This window comes from Protopterus annectens, chromosome 5.part0, assembly GCF_019279795.1.
Source record: "Protopterus annectens isolate FY-2018-M chromosome 5.part0, PAN1.0, whole genome shotgun sequence".
NCBI lineage: Eukaryota > Metazoa > Chordata > Ceratodontiformes > Protopteridae > Protopterus > Protopterus annectens.
In genome coordinates this window covers 1,062,712,187-1,062,735,075 of record NC_056735.1, presented here as the reverse complement: position 1 = coordinate 1,062,735,075, position 22,889 = coordinate 1,062,712,187, and positions in this window count along the sequence as shown.

The window sequence follows — 22,889 nt, the reverse complement described above, 5'->3', positions numbered from 1 at the left end:
TAGCAGGGCACTGACAGCAGTAAATTGACTCTGCATTCACTTTTTTTTCAAAATAGGTATAATTCTTTTAAACTCATGGAGCACAGGCTATGGAGTAAAAGTAAAACTAAAAATAAAAAGTTCCAAATAACTGTTAGACTGGGAATAGATCCACATTTTTTTTCAAAACTTTAATCCAACCGAGTAATCCTTTTCATCAAAATGTCCATTTCATCAGAGTATTAACAGTACAGTTAAAATAGAACCATTTATAGAACATTAAAATCACAATACTTTAACTGGTAACTGCTCCAACAAAGGTTCAGATAGCATTCTTTATATTTTATATATAAAATTGTGTGTGCTATACTTAAAGTATAAGAGTTGGTAAGCAATATTTATTTTTTTCTTTCTAAACACACACTTAAAATAGCATGGTTATTAAGACCATTGATTATAGTATAATTCAAATGCAGTTGCCTTGTATACTCCTTCAAACGAAATACATTTTCGGCATCCCCTATCCCTTATATCAGCTTCAATACAGTCAGTAACATAAACAAAGTCTAAAAATGTTATATTTTGCGGTCTATATAAAGAATTCTTACTATTCCTATTTCTGTTGGCATAATAATATTTGCATATTTTCTTATTGCTTTTTCTAGTAGTCTAGTTTATATAAAATGGCAGGCAGGTCAAGCATTCAGCTGCAAGTAGCACATTATTTGTATCGCAATTCCTAGATTTTGGAGCTTAATAAGTTGTATTATACGAGCAGTAAAAACATGGATTACTAGCCGTATGTCTACAGTAACTACATTCCTTTCCTAAAAAGGTAATTGTCACCACTAACTCTTTCTTATTATTATTCTCTTTCTCAAAATTGTCTTTCAAATGATTTGTTTTGTTCTTACCAAACACTGAATCCTTACCCATATTTCCTTTACTCTATCATAATCTGATAAGTTTTTCCAATTATCTTTTATAATTTCCTTAATGGCGTAGGTACCTAAGTGTAAGTAGCATCCATATATGAACTTGTCTCTCATCACTTTCTAAATCTTCCAAAAGTGTTGTGTTGATCTTTAGTATTTTTTCCTGTTAGAGACTTAAAACTACTTGCATACCCTTTCAAAATTTCAGTAACCATACCATCCACCAAATTTGAGGGGATAACCTCTTTCAAGGAAACTAAGCCTTAAATCTGCTTTCTCTTCTAAAACATCTCCATTTCATGAGGTTAGTCTACCTTCTCTAATCATTTGTCCCTTTACTGTAGTGAATTGTGATAGTGGGGGTGCATGTGGATAATGGTGGTACATACTCTTAAATTGTAGATAGTTATTAGTTGCCACTTCTAATCTCATAAAAAATGTTCATTCTCCAAGTTTTTACTTAATCTAATATGTAAAATGGCAGTGCTAACTTTGCTTGAAAAATGTACCTTAAAAACTTATTAGTAATTCAGTGTCATCTGAATCAAATAAAAATGAAGTTATCAATAAAACATATTGTTTTCTACAAGAATAATAAACACTCTGCCATAAACATGCAGTCTTCCCGCTGAGCTAGAACTATAGTGGCATAGCTGGATGTCATAGCTGCACCCATCTCTACACTCTGTACTTAAAACAATAATGCTGGAATACCAGATCTAAAATTCCACATATAACATTTAATTCTCTGTGTTAGAAATTTGGCACTGTTTCCAGATATTGTTTAAACCATAACAAAGTTCAGTTGATATCATTTTGTATAAACTGTAAATGTCAGCAATAAGAAAAAAAAGCTCCCCGCTCACTTTAGTAATGCATGCTAACCTTAACCTTAATGCTGTCTCTTCTCCCAACTCTAAACCTACAGCTTAATGTCACTGAAGCCTTGAAAAGGGCAGAATGACAAATCCACACACCAGAGACAAGAGACCTTGTATTAAAAAACTTTAATCTGCACAGTTAAGTGCTTTCATCCCTAAGGACTTCATCAGAACTATTGTATGAATAAAGAATACCCATTTATATACAAATCATTAATCAAATACATTCAATCACAAATAACACTAAAACAATTCATTCAATTAATCAATAAATGTCCATCTAATCTAAAGGCTCTTTTTGAAAAATGTAAAACAACTGTATGTAAAATACTTAAGAACTCTTTAAAACCAAATATCTTGTTAGCTGTCTAAAGATATACACCCTTATAGCTTAGCAGCATGTCATTTTAATAAAATATTAAGAGAAACAGTATCCTTTAAACCAGGGTACTCTCTAGCATTCATTCTCAATTGCAACAATAATTCTCAATATTTGACTGTGTATTTAAAGGGTCTATATTAGAACACCAAATATTCAAAATGTCGAGTGTTCTAATATCGAACCCTAGCAATCGGAAAAAAAAACATTGAACATTCGGAACAGCAAATTTTTTCCAAGGGAAAAAATTTGCTGTTCCAAAACACATACACACAACACAAGCACAACAAACAACCAGCAATCCACACACATACACCTAAACTCTAACACCTTACCCTACACTAAACTATACAAACACCACTAACTATCCACTTACCTTAACCCAAACCCTTACCCTAAGGTCCACCACTATCGCACAGTCACCTCACCCGTGCCCTAACACTAACTCACCTAACCCGCCCTAACCCACACATCCACACAATCGCACACTTACCTGAACCCAACCCATAACTTTCCACCAGAGCACTGAAAATACCGATGCAACAGAAACGGACAACCAAATTCTTTCCCTAGGAAAGAATTTGGTTTCCTGTTACTTCGATATTTTCAGCGTTAGCTGAAAACGGGCCGATATTAGAACACCCGACATTTCAAATGTTCGGTGTTCTAATATAGACCTGTATTTCCAGGGACCACATCTTGGGGTTTTGTAACACTTACTCTAATACCATACAGTAATAAAACTTGTTAGAATTGCAGACTGCCTTGTGTTTAAAAAGGGCATTAGATTTTTTTTTTGTTTGTTTTACATCATAATAATGTTCCTGTAATCTTTTTCTAAACTGATGGTCAGTTTTTCCTATACAAAAACAGAAATCACAATAAGCTAGGTATACTACTCCCTTACTACCACAATCATTTTCTTGTTCTTCTTTCAGCTTTTCCCAGTTAGGGGTCACCACAGTGGATCACCTGTCTGCTCATGATTGGCAGTGGAGTTTTACGGTGTCGAGTTGCCAGCCCAGCACCCAACCTTCCACAGAAGGGGCACACATGCACACACTCATGCCTAGGGACAATTTAGAGTGTCCAATCCACCTACAGCATGTCTTTGAGATGTGGGAGGAAACCAGAGCACCCGGAAGAAACCCACATGACCACAAGGAGGACATGAAGACTCCGCACAGAAGCCCAGCCGCGGGTCGAACCGGAGAACCTCTTGCTGTGAGGCGGCAATGCTAACACAATCATAATATGATGAAAAATTGAACCTATATTTAATGCTCTTTAAAAAAAAATTACTGCCCACAAGCTGCACATATCTTGGTACTTGTAGTTGAATTCTTATTTCTCTGTCCAGTGTTAAAGAAATTACCCTTTTCAAGTTTCTCTTTGATGTTAGAGTACCTAGAATATGTGAATAGGGGTCTAAGTCCTAATTTGTTACACAATGTACTGTCATGGGAAATAATGTTCTAATTTTTGTGAATAAGTGGCAAAATGTGTTGACTGTCCCTAGTATATTTGATACAAGGACTATTTTTGTTGCCTAACTTAATTTCTTTGCACACCTTGCTGCTGTGGCTATAAGTCAAACCTTTTTCCAAAATCGGTTTAAACTTACATTTCCTACCCTCTAAAATCTTATCTCTTCTGCTGCAAAGTAAATCAAATGGGCATCTCCTTTCCCAGAACATAGTGCAAAGAATTTTTATCTCCTTGTTTAAGTCAACATTATCAAGAATGATCCTCGATAACCTAACCATTTTGCCATTAACCAAACTTTTCTTTTGTTTGAGGGTGTGGTAACTGCCAAATGAAAACCATTGGAAAAGGTGGGTTTCTTATATAAATTAGATTTAAATATCTTGTTCTCAAAATCAATAATTAACAAAATGTCTAAATAATTAATGCTAACAATAAAACAATAGTAGGTAAACCTCAGAAAACTGGTGGTAGAATTGATGTATGCCATAAAATTGGTAAGTTGCTCTGGATCACCCTTCCAAATACTAAATATGTTATCCAAGAAACATAACATGGTGATAACGTACTGGAGAAAATTAAATTTAAAAATAAATTTCTGTTCCCAGTAACACATGACCACATCAGCAAACAAGGGGATGCATGCAGCTACTGTCTTCACTCTGCTAATCTGTTTGAAATACTCCTCAAAATAAAAGTAATTGTTATTAAAAGAATTTCCATAAATAAAACAAGATTAATGTCCCTATTGAACTAAAATTCACAGCCACAAAGGATTTCATTCAACCAATCTTTCTTTCAAAAGCTTAGATTCTTCTGTGATCAAATTATGAATTTGAATCTTATTTGGTTTTAAAAAAAAAATTTCTAGTATCTTGACTGCATAGTTTTTCAAATGTAGATAACAAGGGATGTAAAGATGGATTTATGGTACTCTTTCTAGTTAGATTATTAACTGATATAGACCTATTGGAAGAAAACAATATAGACAAATTTAATTTTCTAACATAAAATTTAAAACTCATAATAAATTTGGTTACCTGTTATATTCTCGAAAGCCAACAATGTTGAATTCAACACTGTCAACATGAGAATAGTGAAAGTGCAGAACGTCGAATGGGTAAACGGAAATCTCCGTAAGGGGAGATTTCCGTTTACCTCAATGCGGTCTCAGAGTTGGTATATTTAAGGAGTCTATATTATAAGATCGACGTTTGAAAACATCGAACAACATATGGTCGACACCATATGGTCTATGTCTTCAAGCATCGATCTTATAAAAAGACAAAAATAAAAAGTACCCTAATGGGTTTAAGCAGGGTGGTAAGCCCCCATGCACCCCCACACCCCCGCTACTTAAATATACCAACTCCAAAACTGCACTACATTGCAGTAAATGGAAATCTCCCCTTATGGAGATTTCCATTTACATGCTCGAGATTCTGAACATTCAATATTCTTGTATTGACAGTGTCAGATTCAACATTGTTGCCTTTTGAGAATATAATCTTTCTTTCAGCTTTTCCCAGTTAGGGGTCACCACAGTGGAACTCCAGTCTGCTAATGATTGGCCGTAGATTTTTATGTGCTGGCTTGCTGGGCCTAACGCACAACCTTCAACGAAGGAATGCTCATTCATGCATGTCGACACACAGAAGATGCTCTAACTGAGAATCGAACGTGCAACGTCTAACTGTGAGGCAACAACGCTACTGCAGCAGCACCACCACCACAGTATCTTTTGAGAATAAAATATGACCCTATTTAAGTAGTGGGGGGGTGGAAGGTGCAGGTGGGCTTGTCCCCCTGCCTATGCCACTTAGATTTTCTTTTTTTTAATTTATTTTTTCTGAATATTCAAAATTTTAATGGTTTGATCATTAAAGGTAGACCTTTAGTGATTTGAACCATTAAACATTTGATGTTCTAATATAGACCCAATAAATGTACCTATATCAGTGACAGTGTTAGGGACAAACCTGAGGTCACTATAATTAAAAAAATCTTAAACCCCTTATAAATAGTTACTGTAGTGTTGTTAGAATCATTAATATCCCTTGGAGCATCTTCTTGGTTATAAATGAAGGTTATTGAGAAAAGTTAATTCCACACTTTCCTTCTTCTGCATCTCTCCCTCATGGGGGGAGTTGTTCATGACGCTGCTGTAACCCCTGTCTGGCTGAATCATTCTGTTGAGCCAGCCTCTTTGACCACCTTAGTCATGGTGTTTGGGATAAATCTAAAAAAAATTATATGAAATGGGGTTTTCCCTATTGTAAGCCTTCACCCTTCCAAAGTTATTATCATAGGACTCTTTATATTGTGATAGGACTCTTTTATTTCAGGTATGGGATAAGTCAGGTTTCGCTGATACTTCCTCTCATCCCTAAAATATTTTTAAATTTCCTTTCTTTGATTGCATTAACACTCTTTATCTGTTTTATGAAATACCTCATGATATTTAACTCAGTTAACTTTAAACAACAAATCATTGGATAATTTCTTATTTAAAAAGTACAATTCATCCAAAAGTCCCTGAATTTCATTATCATGAATATGTAACCTCATAATCATAAAGCCACACTCAAACAACTTAATGAGTTCCTGGTGGAAGTCAGACCCCAACTCAGTTCTGTTGGGAAACTTATTTAGTCTCAAACCTTTTGATAAAATATTAATATATAGACAGTGTTTAAAATACGCATTGTCTATTTGTAAAGTCTTAAATTTGGAAAGCTGCCTTTCAAAAAGTCTTAAAGTAGAATCAAAAGTATGGTTAGTTATATTGTCATTAACCAGATGAAAAAAAGAGTTGACAGTTGACTGTCCCTAGTGTATTTGATACAAAAACTATTTTCATGTCCAAGTTAATTTATTTACTCACCTTGCTGCTGTGGCTATAAGTCAAACTTAAGGACTCGTGGCACATTTTTGGATGGATAAAACAAGAATTTTCCCATCCTAGTTGGCATCTAGTTACCACTGATGTAGTCAATCTTTTTATTGTCTACACCGTGATATTGAACTTGACTGGCTTATTGAAATCCTTTGTGGATGTGAATTTTTGTCTAATAGGGACATTAAACTCATTGTTTTATTTATGTATATTATTTTAAATAACAATTACTTTTATTTTGAGGAGGAATATTTCAAGTAGATTAGCAGAGTAGCAATGGGAACTGCATGCACCCCCTTGTTTGCTGATGTGTTCCTGCGTTACTAGGAGCAGAAATTTATACTTAACTCTATCTTTTCCCAGCACACTGTCACCATGTTAAATTTCTTGGATGACATATTTACTATTTGAAAGTTTATTCAGAACAATTGACCAATTTTATGGTGTACATCAATTCTGCTACTAGTTTTCTGAGGTTTACTTATCAATGTTCTAATGTTAGCATTAATAATTTAGATATTTTATTAATTAAAGATTTTGAGAATGATATATTTAAATCTAATCTATACGAAACCCAGCTTGTCCAATGGTTCTGTGGTGGATAGCTAACTAGTTCTCTGACAGGTGCTTTTTCTGAAAGCAAAAATTTACCAGTGGTGTATCAGATAACTCAGTGTTAGAACCCTGGGTGTTATTTTATCTTCCATCAACTCATAATTTCTCTAACTTGAGATAGACCTTGTTAAAAAAATAGTGCAAGGGCAAAACATGTCAAATTAAATGTGAAAAATATATAGCATTGTTCACTCTGGTAAAAAAAAAAAAAAAAAAAAATCACATATCATATTGGTGAGATACATTCCAGTAAGACAGGCATACGACACTATCCCAAGGGATTTAACCAGACGTTGATAATTTCTTATTGTTTGACTATCAGGAGTCCACAGAAGTTCATAAAGCCTTTTGTCTGACTCATTTAATTTCCAAAGACATTGTAGATCAGTGTGTATATTGTACCTTGTCAGCCTCTGTAGTCAGAGAGCATGTGCATATAAGTTACTGAGCAAGGGTGAGATCGGTGCCATTTTGTATAGTCATGCAGAGTGAGTGCAAGCTTTGATGGAGATGCACATGTGAGTGTGTTAGAAGTAATGAGTCAGTCTGCAAGCTTATGAAGCTCGAAGTATATGTTCCAGTTACAGCTCCTGATGTGTTTATGTAGAATAAATGACTTGAACCCATCCAGTCCTCAGTGTCTTATTCCAATGCACAAGACATGTGACATGGTGTCAGAATGGGATCCAAAGTTGAAGCAGCTCACAAACCATGAGGCACACAGTTAGAATTGGAGTAATATACAGGAGCGAACTCGCAAACAGACCAGCGGTTATTCAAAGGTACTTACATTTGTTTAAATGATTTTCAGTCACCAAACATGTGGCATAACATTCAAAGTGTTTAAAATAATTTCTGACATACTGTATTCAAAATGCCTGAAATAGTGACATAATAATTAAAGTGTTTGAAATAATTTTGGAAGTGCTTAAAATGTTTGATAAGGCTATAAAGTCTGACTTTTTTTGCAATGTATGACTTTTTTGCAGTAAGTAAGATTTTTCTAAGTATTTAAAGTGGCAGCGTGTTTGAGGTACTTGCAGTGTTAAAATAAAGCATTTTCTGAGAGATTGTTGTGCATTTGAGCATAATTATAAATATCAGGTTTATACTTATGTTTAAAAAAAAAGTTGCTGTTATGGCAGAGGGATTTCACAGACCTGAACCACTGGTGTTTGATAATAATATTGTTGAGAATTGATGAGTGTTTAAGCAAGAATATGATATTTTCATACAGGCTGAATTTTCTGATAAAGATGCACATACAAGAGCATTTATACTTTTCAATTTATGTGGCTCAGAGGCCATTGAGCGAGAAAGTTAATTTGTGTATGGACCTGCTGTGTATGCAGGGGAAGGGGAGAACTGCCATATTGTGATGCAGGCTGAAATGTGGGAAAACCATGAGTGCTTAAAAATAAATGTAGAGAAATATGTAACTCTTAAATGAATATTGCAATGAAAAGGCACACATTTTACACAAGAAATCAAAAGCCTGGTGAAACTATTGCAGCATACATTACCAACTTAAGAAATAAAGCAAAAACATGCAGATTTTGTGATCTACGGGATGAGTTAATAAAAGACCATCTTATATGTGGTGTTAATAATGCAGTGAGAAAGATTTTGCTTCAAGACAGTGAATTAACATTGAGAAAAGCCATTGAGATTTGTCAAATACATGAGCTTACAGAAAAGCTTATGAATATGTTTACGAATGAGAAAAGCATGCCTGCAGTATTAACTGTTGCAATTGTAGAGGCAGTCATGAACCCAAATGGGAAAAGTGTGTAGCTTTTGGTCAGCAATATCAGAAATGTAAAAAGTGAAATCATTTCAAAAGCTTTGCAAGTCTAAAGTGTTGCATATTTATGTAAAAAAAAAAGAGTATCCAAAGAAGCAAATAGATCAGAGGCTGTAGCAAACAAGAGTTGTGAGCAAGCTTTCTATGTTGATGGTGCCTCTGTGATTTATGAAACAGTTAATACAGTAGACTATCAGTTGTCAGTAAAAAGTGAAATATTTTGTACTGTACAAATTAATGGGAAACCTGTAGAGCTTAAAGTTGACACTGGATCTAAGTGCAATGTTATATCAGCACAAAAGTTTGCTAAAGTAAGAGCTGGTGAAAAATTTCATTCAGCAAAATGTGTAAAACTAGTTGCTTATGGTGGTGAAGGGAGTCAAACTGATGAAGCAATAGTTCTTTCATGCCATTCTGCTGGAAACAGCTATGACTTCCAGTTTTACAAAGTCAAAAGACTTGTGCAGTCACTGTTAGGCCTCAAAAACAGTCTAAGAATGAGACTGATTTCATTTAACAATGAAGTCCATCATATAAGTCTGAATAACAATTATAGTTTTACACAGAACATTTTTAGTGAATATGTTGATATTTTCAAAGACGAGCTTGGTGAACTTCCAGTCACATACTCCATAAAGTTAAAGCATGAAGCAAGTCCAGTTATTAGACCAGCACCAAAGATTCCAGTAGTTATGCAGAGTAAAGTAATAGCAGAACTACACAAAATGGTGAATTCAGGTTTCCTTACTCCAGTAGAAGAACTGACTAAATGGGTATCCCCTGTGGTCATAAGAAAAGTTCTGATGATATTTGTATATGTATTGATCCATGAGACTTAAACAAAACACTTAAGCATCCTCATCATCCGATGCGTACAGTAGAAGAGGTAGCCACTCTCATGCCAAATTTCACTGTTTTCTCGGTCTTAGATGCAAAAAGTTCATTTTGGTAAATTTAGCAGATCCCACATCTTCATTGTTAACTACACTGAGTACACCATTTGGTAGATACAGATTTTTGAGAATGCCATTTGGAATCAATTCTGCCAGTGAAGTCTTTCAACATGTGATGGAACAAATTTTTTATGGTTATCCATGTGGTATTATAGTAGACAACATTATTGTTGGAGGCAACAGAGAAGACTAACAAGATAGAAACCTCAGGAAAGTTCTAGACTGTGCATATGAAATAAATCATAATCTGAATCCTCAGAAATGTAAATTCAAACTGAAAGAAGTTTCTTATGTGGGACATTTGTTTACCAATTCTGGCTTACAACCAGATCCTCTGAGCAAGCAGCAATTGTTGAAATACAAGTTCAAGTGAATGTCACCTCTTTACAACATTTTCTTGGTTGGCAACTATTTAAGAAAGTTCATACCAGACTTAAGTAAGCTTTCTACCCCATTACATGAGTTGGCATGCAAAAATGTAAACTGGTCCTGGTTGGAACAACACTAAAGAGCATTTGATATTCTGAAGCAGAAAATTGCCAGTCCACCCACATTGAGATATGTTGAGATGTTTACAGACCTGTAACTATTTCTTGTGATGCTTCAAAGTATGGCCTTGGTGCAGCATGTCTTCAAGAAGGCATACCAGTAGCCTATGTTTCAAGAACTTTAACCCAAACAGAGATGCATTATGCACAAAAAGAGAGAACTTTTGGCAGAAGTGTTCACATGGTCAAAGTTCAATGAATATATTTATGGCAGACCAATCCAAATAGAGACTGATCACCAACCACTAGTGACAATTTTTAAAAAGCCAATGCATACAGCCCCCAACATAATTGCAATGCATGATGTTAAAATTGTAAAAGTACAATTTCAATATTGTTTACAAAAAGGGAAAACACTTGTACATTGCTGATGCTTTGTCATGCGCACCCAGACAAATGACAGAGCAGCATGAAAATGAAACAGCAGACTTTGAAGTCATGGAAGTCAGAAATGTTTTGTCATCACACCTCGATGAACTAAGAAATCATACAGCTTCAGACCCAATTTTCCATAAGATAAAAAAACGTTATCAGTCAAGGATGGCCAACATGACAAACTAGTTTACCACTTGTTATTCAGCAGTATATTCTTCAAAGAGATGAGCTCATGATGGAAGATGGAATCATCATGAAAGGTCCAAATGTGGTAATTCCTAAAGCATTACAACAGGAATATATCAAAATCTTGCCTCATGGCCACCCAGGTACTGATTCAACCAAAAGAAGGGCAACAAGCATTGTATTTTGGCCTTCTATGTCCAAAGATATAGAGAAGGAAACTCTAGCATGTTCAATTTGCAACAGCACCAAAAACCTCATCAACAAAGCAATCGCTTCAGCTACACCTGATTCCTGCATTACCATGGTCGAGGGTTGGAATGGTCAATATACTTAGTCTTAGTAGACTCTTACTCAAACTGGCTTGAAATTGACCTACTTCCTATCTTGACATCCAGGACTGTCATTACAAAATTGAAGAGAAATTTTTCTGTCCATGGTAGTCCTCACAAAGTCATCTCTGACAATGGTGCACAACTTGCAAGTCATTAGCAGTTTAAAAAAATTGCTATGTCTTGAGACTTTGTTCAAATTACCAGTAGTCATGAGTATCCACAATCTAATGGTTTAGCTGAACGTGCAGTTCAGAGTGCAAAGTGTTTGCTGGAGAAATCCAAGAGAGATCATACCGATGTTTTCCTTATCTTAATCTCAGAAATTCATCAAGATAACTTGCTTGGTTTGCCTGCTTAGAGATTAATGTCCAGACTGACTAGAACAACTCTTCCTATCAGTAAACAATTGTTAGTACCAAATGTAAAGAACAATAGAGTGGTCAAGGCTCAACTTTCAAGAAAACATCAGTTACAAAAGTTGTACTATGAAAAGATCAGTAAATCCCTTAGACCACTACCACAAGGAGAAGTTGTGAGAATTCAAACATCTAAAGGATACGACTGAGTGGGAATCATGAAGAACATTTGTGAAGAACTGAGACCTTGCATCATTCAGTCTGAAGGAATGGATTTCAGCAGGAATCCAAGACGTGTTACCTGTCTCCAAACCAGTGACACAGCAGATTGCTTGTGCCAATGACTCTAATTCCCAGAATGACTCTATACCTGTTTAAATTCAAAATGACAGTGTGCTTCCTTTAAATAATTTTGAGGTAATCCCTGATGTTCCAGCTGTAAAAAAATCCCCAGATACTGTTCCTGTTGCTAAACCCAGTCAAAGTCTCTATATTATCAGAACAGGTAGACTTTCCAGACTGAATCCAAAATACACAGCGACTTGGACTTGAACTCAGTTTTGTTTATTAAGATGCTGATAAATTGTCTAGCTCTCAAAATACCTTTGTTCTCATATTTACTTGCCAAACAAAATTAAAGAGGGAGGATGTAGATCAGTGTCCATATTGTCCCTAGTCAGCCACTGTAGTTAGAGAATACATACATATAAGTTACTGAGCATGTACGAGATCAGTGCCATTTTATATCGTCAAGCAGAGTGAGTGCAAGCTTGATTGGAGATACACATGTGAGTGTGTTAGAAGTAATGAGTCAGTCTGTAATTATGAAGTTTGAAGTATATGTTCCAATTAGAGCTCCTGATATCTACAATAAACGAATTGAACCCATCCCATGACTCAGTGTCTCATTTGAATGCACGAGATGTGCGACAGGCATCTCCACTAGATCAGCAGGTCTGATTTCTCACTTTAACCATATCTCATCAAAACAGTTGTTGAATATAATGCACCTTTTAGCACGTATTTGTCAAAACACATCACTCAGCTTGAGAGACTTTAAAGACTCATAACTGAAAAGGTCAGTGGCTTCAAAAATCTTAGTTATCAGGACATACTGGTATCTCTTTCTTTCTCTCTCTCTCTCTGTACTCAGTGCTTTATGGAGTCCCCATGGAGATCTGTGTCTAGTCTTTCAAACCATGAAACTTCCAACCTCTCTGACCTCCTTTCCTCCACAGAACAAATTATCTGTGTCTTGCCTTTCAAACCATGAATGTTCTGACCTCTTTGACCTCCTGTTCCTTCACAGAACAAATGGAAGTTCAGATACCAAGTTAAAGGAACTAAACCTTCATGAGCAGATACATAAGACACGTTGGCATGAGAGATTAATATCTCAATATAACCCTCACCTTGAGAACAAACTTTTACTACTGTCAAGCAGAGTAGCACCCTTACAAGCTTTAAGGTAAGTGTAGATAACTAGATGGGCAGCTCCACATTCACCCTCCCTGGTCTGTTGTGTTTTGCCCCCAAAGAGACTGGAGCTGTCTTTTGAATAGAGGGTTTTGGTTAGGCTTATAATTGTCTCAAGAATGATTGCCCTTACATATGAATCTAAATAGTGACAATAAATACATATTTGATCTAAAAAGTTAGCTATAAATATGCTTGTTTTCCTTGTTAGACATTAATTGAGAAAGATGTAGTCCACCAAATTCTGCAGAGCAACTCCACTGATTTGCCTGTAAAATGCATGTCAACATCTTAACAAGTTATTATTTAGAGTCAAGTTCTAAAGTAAATATAGAATAGTCATTATACTCTTAGTGAATGTATCAGTGCCACTCATAATTATTGTTGTCACTTCTGGACGTCTGTCTTCAGGTATTAATGAATAAAATGATCTCATATCACTGGCCACCAATGAGCTCTACACATTTATTAGTACTGGCCTCCTCAGAAAATAAAAGGCTTATCTAATGTATTGGCATTTCTTGAACCAAACTATTTAATTTGCTAAACACACATAAAGTCAAAATCTATGTTTTTTAACCCCTGTCCAGTACAATAGATTTAAAAGGAGAGTAAAAATATCCTTATGTGCTTTGGGAATGCAAATATGCTGCAATCCTAGGTTTCAGACTAGGGCAAGAGACAAGGAATATCTGATATCAATTCAGTATTCAACATGGAATTTAAAACATTGTTTATAATCATACAAACATTTTAATACAACTCAAATACACTTCTATAGAGCAGCCTGGATACTGAAAATTTCCAATATTTTACTTTTGCAAGAATCAGAAAGATCACCCCTGAGATTCATGAACAATCGTATAGGTTTCACCCTATGCACACAAACACACTTTGCCTCTATAAGTTTATATTCATCTCTCAAGTGATTTAGCAACTTTCGTCTGAATGTTGGGTATACTATAATACCTGTTGTGTCTTGAGAGAGGGAATCCGTGTTGTGGATTCAGTTTATGTGAAGGACTTTTTCAGACTGCTTTACTGACTGGAAGTCACAATAGAGGGGGTATGCCTGCATTAGCTGATCTTATTAAGTAAGGCATGGGTGCTGGTATGTATTTTGGTACAATGGTAGATCCACAGGAGCATAGGTTAAGCAATATTATATTTAGATGTAAGGTTACTTTGGCAGCAATTGTAAGCCTGTTTATCACATATCAGCTAAGGAAACAAAATCTATGTTGACGGACTTATGCTTTTAGTTTACAGTTTGCAGGTTTTGTCTTATAGTAGAATTTGTGACAATAAGGGGAAGTTGGCATTCCAATTTTGAAAGGAATATGTTTATTTTAACTTTAAATGTCAGTATGTAGGTACATTATGGCAGTGTCAGAGGCACAACAGGGAGCACGCATCTTTGGTGCAGAAGGCAGTGAGTTCTATTTCCACATTAGGTAGCTGGGTTGCTGACACTACAGTGTAGCATAGAAGTGCTGAACTCATGAGTGTGACATCATTCAGAAGAGATGTTAAACCGAGGCCACATTTGCCTGAGTTGGTGGTAGAATGTACAATATCCCATGGCTCCTATCAAAAAGAGTAGGGGAAGTCTTCCATAGTCCTAATCAAATTTCTTGTACTAGTAGTATTAATGCCACCTCAGGCCTCTACTGTAAAGGGAGTACTAGCCTAGTGGAACTAGCCCCAGTAATAAAGGATAACAAAATTAAGGATTTATTTGTTGTAGGATTTTGTATACTATGCAGTCTGCATGGTTTTAAGACTTATGTTCATGTTTTATTCACAGGGTTCAGTAGGAAATGTAACTTAAAAAGACGAAAGACGATTCCTGTAGCAGTGGTATCTGATTCAGAGCAGACATAGAAAGATAGACAGACAGCTAGATAAATAAATAGATAGAAGTCAGAATTTGCACAATCCTCCCTAAATGACACTTATCCAACAATAAAAAAAACTTAATAATAAAGGGTAGGATGGTGGGTTCACCCTCATATGAATTTTATTCTAAACCATATTTGCTATCTGCCATAATGGGAAGTAAGTGTATATTCATGAGATGAATTTACAAATTGTACATTTAGGCATGATCATCGTCAGACACCTGATGTCTGAATAAGAATGACTTGCAGATTTGGACTCTAAGATTACAATATGGCTTTTGATTTATTCAGACAAAATGTATGCTATTCACTGCTTTATGTTGCATTGCACATTTCTTCTTTAGAAGTCGCATGCTGTTTCATATTTCTGAACTATGCAATGCTGAACATTAGTGCATGGACTTATTAAAGTAAAAGACATCCCTCCAGGGTATTACAGATACAATGGCCAGCCAGCTTTAAAGTAACTCTTTGATAAAGACCATAGAAGGTATATCAAAAACATTTAATTTCCAAGGTCTTAAAAGTGCTGAAACGTTTTGATTTGATATGTATTAAGTTTAAGCATGCTTTTCTGGCAATTTGTTCCTTGGAGTGTTCTTCCTATGACCTTCTTAGCAGCAGATCCCATTCACTCTTTCTGCAGCCTGACAAAAAGATGCACAGTATATGGCACTGCATATTTTTACTTAATTTCCTTATAGCTAAGTCTTGATGCTGTAATATGTGAGAAAGAAGAAGGTGCCAACATGACATGTATTTCTGCTAACATGAATCTGATTAATTCTGCAAGTAAGCTCACCGTAACCCTTTATGTGCTGATATAAACAAATAAGATCAGATCCATTGAGGATTATTCATTTACAGAATTCTGATTATTTTTCAGAATGTATTCAACTTTACTTTATTTTTCTTTATTTTTTCTGGATAGTAATCATGCTACTACACTGCATAACTAAATTTAATTTTATTAAGAACGTAAGATATTCTCAAGAAATAAAAATGAAGTGATTTGATAAGGATCACACAGCCTGGAAGTGGGCATAGATTAGATTCAAACCTATGCCTTGATCTTTGTTAGCCAGGACCTAAACCAGTGTACAATCCTCACTCTACTGTTGCCTGGATTTATTGTAAAACATGATTAAAAATGTTTTAGTTTGTTTTAGTGGAGAAGTATACTTGTACATCAAATTATTTTTTAAATTAGACATTCTAGAAACCATTGTCCATGAAATAGTAAAATAAAAAATGAAATATCAAAATAATATAGTTTTGCAGTAATAATGTTATTAATTATTGGAGGGAGATCTCACTTTGTCAAAAACAAAATGCATTTACCAACATCACATAACATCCTGAGAAATGTATAGATTTCTAGTGGAACATTACTGCTGTTTGTGAACTCATCAGTAAAAAAATACAGAGCAAAGCACAGCTCGTCATTTGTTTTCTGATTCATTGTCATAAATGAGTCCATAACTGTGCTTCTGACTCAGGCAGAAAAAAGTTATCAAAGCAGAAGTCAATCCCAGATGTGATGGAAAACATTTCAGAGAAGGTTTTCACATTTAGTTACGTCATACAGAAGACGTGTATGAAACAGACAAACAGGCATGAATGACTAGAAAGAGACTGATATACTGAATGTAGACATCCAATCATCTTCAACCCCTTTTTCCCATTTTGCACGTGTCGTCTGAGTGACAGTCAGCTCAAGCCAAGGTTTACACCACCAGGTGGCTAGCCCTGCCATATCACTCACTCGTACACACACTCACATCTATGGCCAATTTTAAAGTGTCCAATCCACCTATCATGTCTTTGGAATGTGGGAGGAAACCAGAGCACCCAGAGGAAACCTATGTGACCACAGGGAGGACATGCAGACTCCACACAGATATACTGAAATGTAGACAGATCACTGACTGTATAAATGAATGCTCCACATCATGTAATAATCTTTACTTTTATGTGAATTCTTATCTTGATTTTATTTTGCATAAACTGATGCAAATAACGCTTCCCTGAATATGTTATTTTTGTAATGAAATGAATGAGTACAGTTTCCATTAAGAAAGTGTTTTATGGCATCACCCTAAGAGTGAAGTGCTATCTAAGTACTTCATCAAAATGCTGTCCCTAATAAAGTAAGTTCAAAAGCATGTCTAGGCAAGAGATAAGCAATGTATGGACATTACAGTGTATACTCCTCTCTATACAATGCATCGCTCTAAGGTGGAATGGTATGAAGCAAAGAATAGTCAGAAATCAGTCAGGAGACCAAATTTAATTTAAAAAAAGGGGGGTATAGGTGTAGTAACTGATGGAATCACTGAAAGGCAATGCACATGCAGAGGGGAGAAAGACAAAAGTGTGAGTAAAGACTACAGGGAAATGAAATTGTTTCTCTGGGCCAAGGAAATCTTAAAGAGAAGTTACAGCACCAAAAACCAATAAGGAATAATAATGCAGAAGTGGTAGGATTCTAAAATAAAAATAAAAAGAATCCCACTAAGTGTATATAAGATGGAAAAATAATAGATCAGGGCTTACAGAAAGAATAAACAGAATACACAGACAGTTGTTACTAATGACCATACCAGATATAGGTAGGTTGGTGTCACACAGAAGGACATACACAGACAAAGTATGAAGAATATTATTACTTGAAGGCTTATCAAGACTTGCTCCACGTGTATTTATTTTTTATTTTTTTGAGCTGTGTTTTCTTGAGTTGTTGTCCATATAGTAGCTGTTTAGTCACTACTTATTGTAGCAATGTGTTAAGCTTTCAAGCAGACTTACTCAGTGTTCTCTGAGATCAACAGGTTGTAGAGAAACGAGTAAGCATCATTTAACAGTTTTATGACGAACTGCACATTTTCCAAGTCAGAGTGACCTCAAACTGAGAACATATAAGTAAGTTAGTATATGTGGGGACGGGGCTTGCTCATCGGCAAAAGCACTTATAAGTTTTATACATTTGTACAAATTCTCATTGAGTTTGAATATGGCCAGATGTAGACTTATGTGAACTACACACAAACCTATGAATGCCTTGCTGAATTTCCATTATATCAGTTTGCGTGTATAGGTGTGCGTGTGTGTGTGTATGTGTGTGTGTGTGTGTGTGTGTGTGTGTGTGTGTGTGTGTGTGTGTGTGTGTGTGTGTGTGTGTGTGTGTGTATGTGTGTGTGAGTCTGTGTAAATAGCTATATACGTATATATATATATTGGGTTAAGTAAAGGAACACTGCTGTTGCAACACCGCACCTCTTTCAAACCAGCCTTATGTACATAATTCTGCTAACCTAAACTCTCAGTTTGAAGACTTTCTGCTCTGCTCTACTAACAAATTAGACAACAAATCATTGTCTAGATCATAGGCCAGACAGCAAACAATAGTCAGCACACCATTTAATAAAACTGTAGTAGATGAGATGGCCACACTGGAAATGGGGATCCATAGCTATAGATATTCAGGACCAGCATGGAAATGTTGAAGTGAAGTCATAGCTCACAATTCACTTGCTTAAAAATTCTGAAAAAAAAAATTGGTGCTGGGCAAATACCCAACAAACATTGCTATTTCACTTAAAAGTAAATAGAACAACAGGTATTAGATCTGTGTGCATTTTTGGAAAAATAAGAAGTATGAGACCCTAATCTCTGTAATTATTGACTAAATGTAATCGTCACTAATTCAAAAATTTTCTGAAGGACAAAGCAAAAATATGAGACAAAATCACAAGGAAAGTTGAGGGTGTAGTCTGAATTTTAGCACATAAGTTATTTATTTTTTTATATCCTTGCAAGCAACCAGATATTGTGGGAACTGTTCACTTTTGTAGGACTTATGCATATTTGTTGGCATACTTTATTTTAGCTGACTGCTGTGTGATGAAATAAAGTACTATGGTCTTTATGTTTTTTAACATTATTGCAGTCAGACATGTGATATGTACACAGAACCAATGTGGCTATATCCTTTAGATACTGTAGTTGTCACTGTAATTGTCTATGAATGAATGTTAACATCTGGAAAAGTTAAGCAGTCATTTATCTGACTTTGCAGGCATATTGCACATTTACATCTATCCAGTTGGAAAACTTCGGTGTACATTTTTAAAATTATAATCAGATATCTGTCTTGTGCACAGCCAATAAAATAGTTATAATTGTTGGAAACAAAAGCTGTCTGTGGATAAAAGTGATTTACATATGTTGTTTGATCATAGCTAAACACTCACAGATCTGTCTTGGTAGGAGCAGTGTCTCATAGTTTTTTATATTTGAAAAAATAGCGTAAAACTATAATGACTATAGCTTATGCATTTTGTACATGCACATGTGCATGTGGAGGTTGTTGCAGAATTTCTGTGAATATCAAGTTGGCCATTATTTTGTTTACTTCTCATCACTGTCAAACATCAGCATTGTGCACCATAAATAGCTGTCTTTGGCAGTATGACTAGGATGTGTGTGAATGCAACCAATCTCTGACACAGTGAGTAGTGTTGCTATCTCTCAAGCATTGGTCACATGATTTAATTCTACTCTTTGCAGTTGTATATCCTACCTGTGCCTGTGTGAGTTTTGTTTTTTTTCATGTGCTCTGGTTTCTTACAAAACCACAAAGATATTTCATAGGTGCTGTAGTATCCATCCAGTTCAACTGAAGACAAATGTACAGTGAGACAGTGAGAGAGAGAGAGAGAGAGAGAGAGAGAGTGTGTGTGTTTGTGTGTGTGTGTGTGTGTGTGTGTGTGTGTGTGTGTGTGTGTGTGTGTGTGTGTGTGTGTGTGTGTGTGTGTGTGTGTGTGTGTGTGTGTGTGGGGGCACACATGTCATGTGATACACCTGGCTTGTCAGGAGCATTGTCAGCAAGTGTGCTTTAAGGATCCCGAAGACCTCCTGCTCCCCGATCTGTTTAAGGGTATTCTAACACAGACCTAGTAACTGCGGTCTTTCCTCATTCTCCAGCTTGGCTCCACTTAGCGTAAAACTGGCTCTGCTTACAGACATACACATGAGGTCTGTAGGGACCTGCCTAGAAGCAGCAATTTGGAATGTATTACTGCAATCATTTTTTTTCACTTTCTTTCCAGACAAGCAGCCATCAGATAGATACACAGACAGCTAGCTTTTGAAGAGGAAGGATGCTGAGGCTCACTGTGTACATACATCTGACAGCAACAAGTTGAACAATCATTACCATTTCTGGGGCCATTTGTTCTTTCACTTTCATCCCAGTCTAAAATGAGCATGTGCACTGAATGTGGCTATATTCTGGGTATAGGAGCAAGGAGGAATTTATATGTATGATAAGAACAACCTGAAATTTATGACTCTGCCCATTTGTTCTATCACTTTTATTTCTGTCTAACATCTGACATTTCTACAGAAGATGGCATATTTTTGTGTGTGGTGTAACATAGCTCAAGGCATAACATGAGACTGAAAGGCTATGGTGGGCTCACCCTGAGAGGCAACAGAGTAACAAGGTCAGGACAGGTTACAGTCATGTTATTGGATGGCTTACCTTGACAAGGAGTAGAATACATGGCCAAGAGGAGTTACTATCCTGCAGTGTGTGTGGGCCTCATCCTGATAAGACAAACAGAATAAGCTCAGCTCTGATAATTCTTCTGCTGTATTGGGGGGGGGGGGGTACAAGAATTTAATATATACACATAGACTGCAAGACATGTTAAGTAGGATATGAAGCTTACAGCACACAGGGCCCATCATGTATTATCAGAATAGTTCTAACAGATGGCAGGCACATCCATTGCTGCTGTCAGTACAGCACAGGTTTTCAATGCTGATAAAATATAAGCTGACAGGTGTGTGGCAACCAGAAAGGGCAGAAATGCAATGCACAGGCAATGCACAGACATTGGCTACTGGTAAGGAGAGTCATGCAACTCCCACATACACGTACACATGCACACACACACACACACACACACACACACACACACACACACACACACACACACACACACACACACACACACACACACACACACACACACACACACTGATCCCCATGTGTAATGCACAGAATGTCAACAGCTGGAAAAGTTTACAGCATCAGAGACAGAGTGTTAACTTCAGTTCTTGCACACACATGACATACATTTCTGAGAGAGTTGTAAAAGAGACACAAGACCAGCTATGGCAGAGAATGGTGCAGGACATTACTACTGTGGGGGACATAAGAGGATATAAGTAATAATGCGTCGCAGGGTGACCAATATGAATCTGTATGCCAACAACAATGCAGCCAGGGACAAGTTCAATAAAGGAGCTGGAAAACTAACACAGAGATATTTCAAAGAGGTGGAGAAATTCTTGGTCCCTTTCTGGGGCAGGTGAGAGATCTTTCGTGTGTGGCATAGGATTGGATGTTGGGTCTACACAAATACCAAAGCATGGGAGTGTGTACAGGGTGACCCAAGATACTAATAAGATATTTTATTACTGTTATACAGTGACCCATTAGTGTGAATAGAAAGGCAACGTGTGGAGCCTGGATACATTAGGGCTGCAACTACAGCAGCCATCACCATAAAGTACATATGTGGCCATAGGATTTGCAGATAGCTGGCAAATAGCAATCTGTGTGCCACTTGTTAGTGTCTGTGAGATACATGGTTCAGCATTGTCACAGGTATTTTGTCGTTATGCTTTGCACTGGTAGAGGATCCAGCACAACAAGTTATCACATGCCTCATTCTAGCATGTCACCTGTGGATGACAGTAATGGCATGTTGCAGGTTTCACAGTCCAATAACACAGTGACACTGTCAGCCACACTAACACTGGATGGCATTTGTGTCTCTCACATATGAGATAATGAATGAATGGTAGGATGAACCTACAGTATCCCTTGTAGTTAACGCTAGATGTCTTCTCCAAAAGTCACCATCACAGATTCCACCAGTGAACCACACTGCTTCTGAGGTGAGAGGGAAGAGATGTTAAGGTGGCCATTGTTGTCATAACAACCAGACATTCTCTGACCAGGATGTTCATTTTCTTATCAATCAGAAGATGTGCCACCCAGTAATCATTCCAAAGATGGCCACTATGCATTTCATGTCATAGATCATGAGCATGCCATGTGCCATGCGAAAGGAACTGTATCCACCACAGGGAATGCAGGGCATCCTGCAGCCTATGTCAATTGGCATGTCAAGTGGGAGTACCGGAGCAGATATTTTATTATTTATTTATTTTACATTTGATTACTGGGTTGTTATACTGATCACACTGACCATTTGCAGGTACTACCTGGCATGACATAATTCACAAAGGAGAAAAAACAAAAAAGAGAGAACAGATAGGCTGTAACCTGCACATATCAAAAACAGAACAGAAAGTAGCAATATATAACAGACCCTGTATGGTAGCAATTAATAGACTGTAGCAACAATTATGAGAAAAATGCAGATTTTACAATTCACATGATTACATTTCAAGTTTCCGCCATGGTGGAAATGATATGGGGTAATGAGTCAAAGCAGGGGATAGTGGGGGAGTTAGGATGTGTTAGTCGTTGAGGAGAGTAGTGTTAGAGGTTGTAAGGTCCTTCTGTGATGTGGCCTGTTGTATGGCAAGTACAGTTTGATTTCATATGGAGGCATTATTAAGTTCATAAGGTGGAGAAGGGTGGGTGTAGTTCCTTTTTGTGGTTGGGGAGAAAGTCTCATGTTTTAGGAGCAGGGGTGGAGAAATAAACCATGGTTATGACAACAAAACAAAAATGATCTATGAATT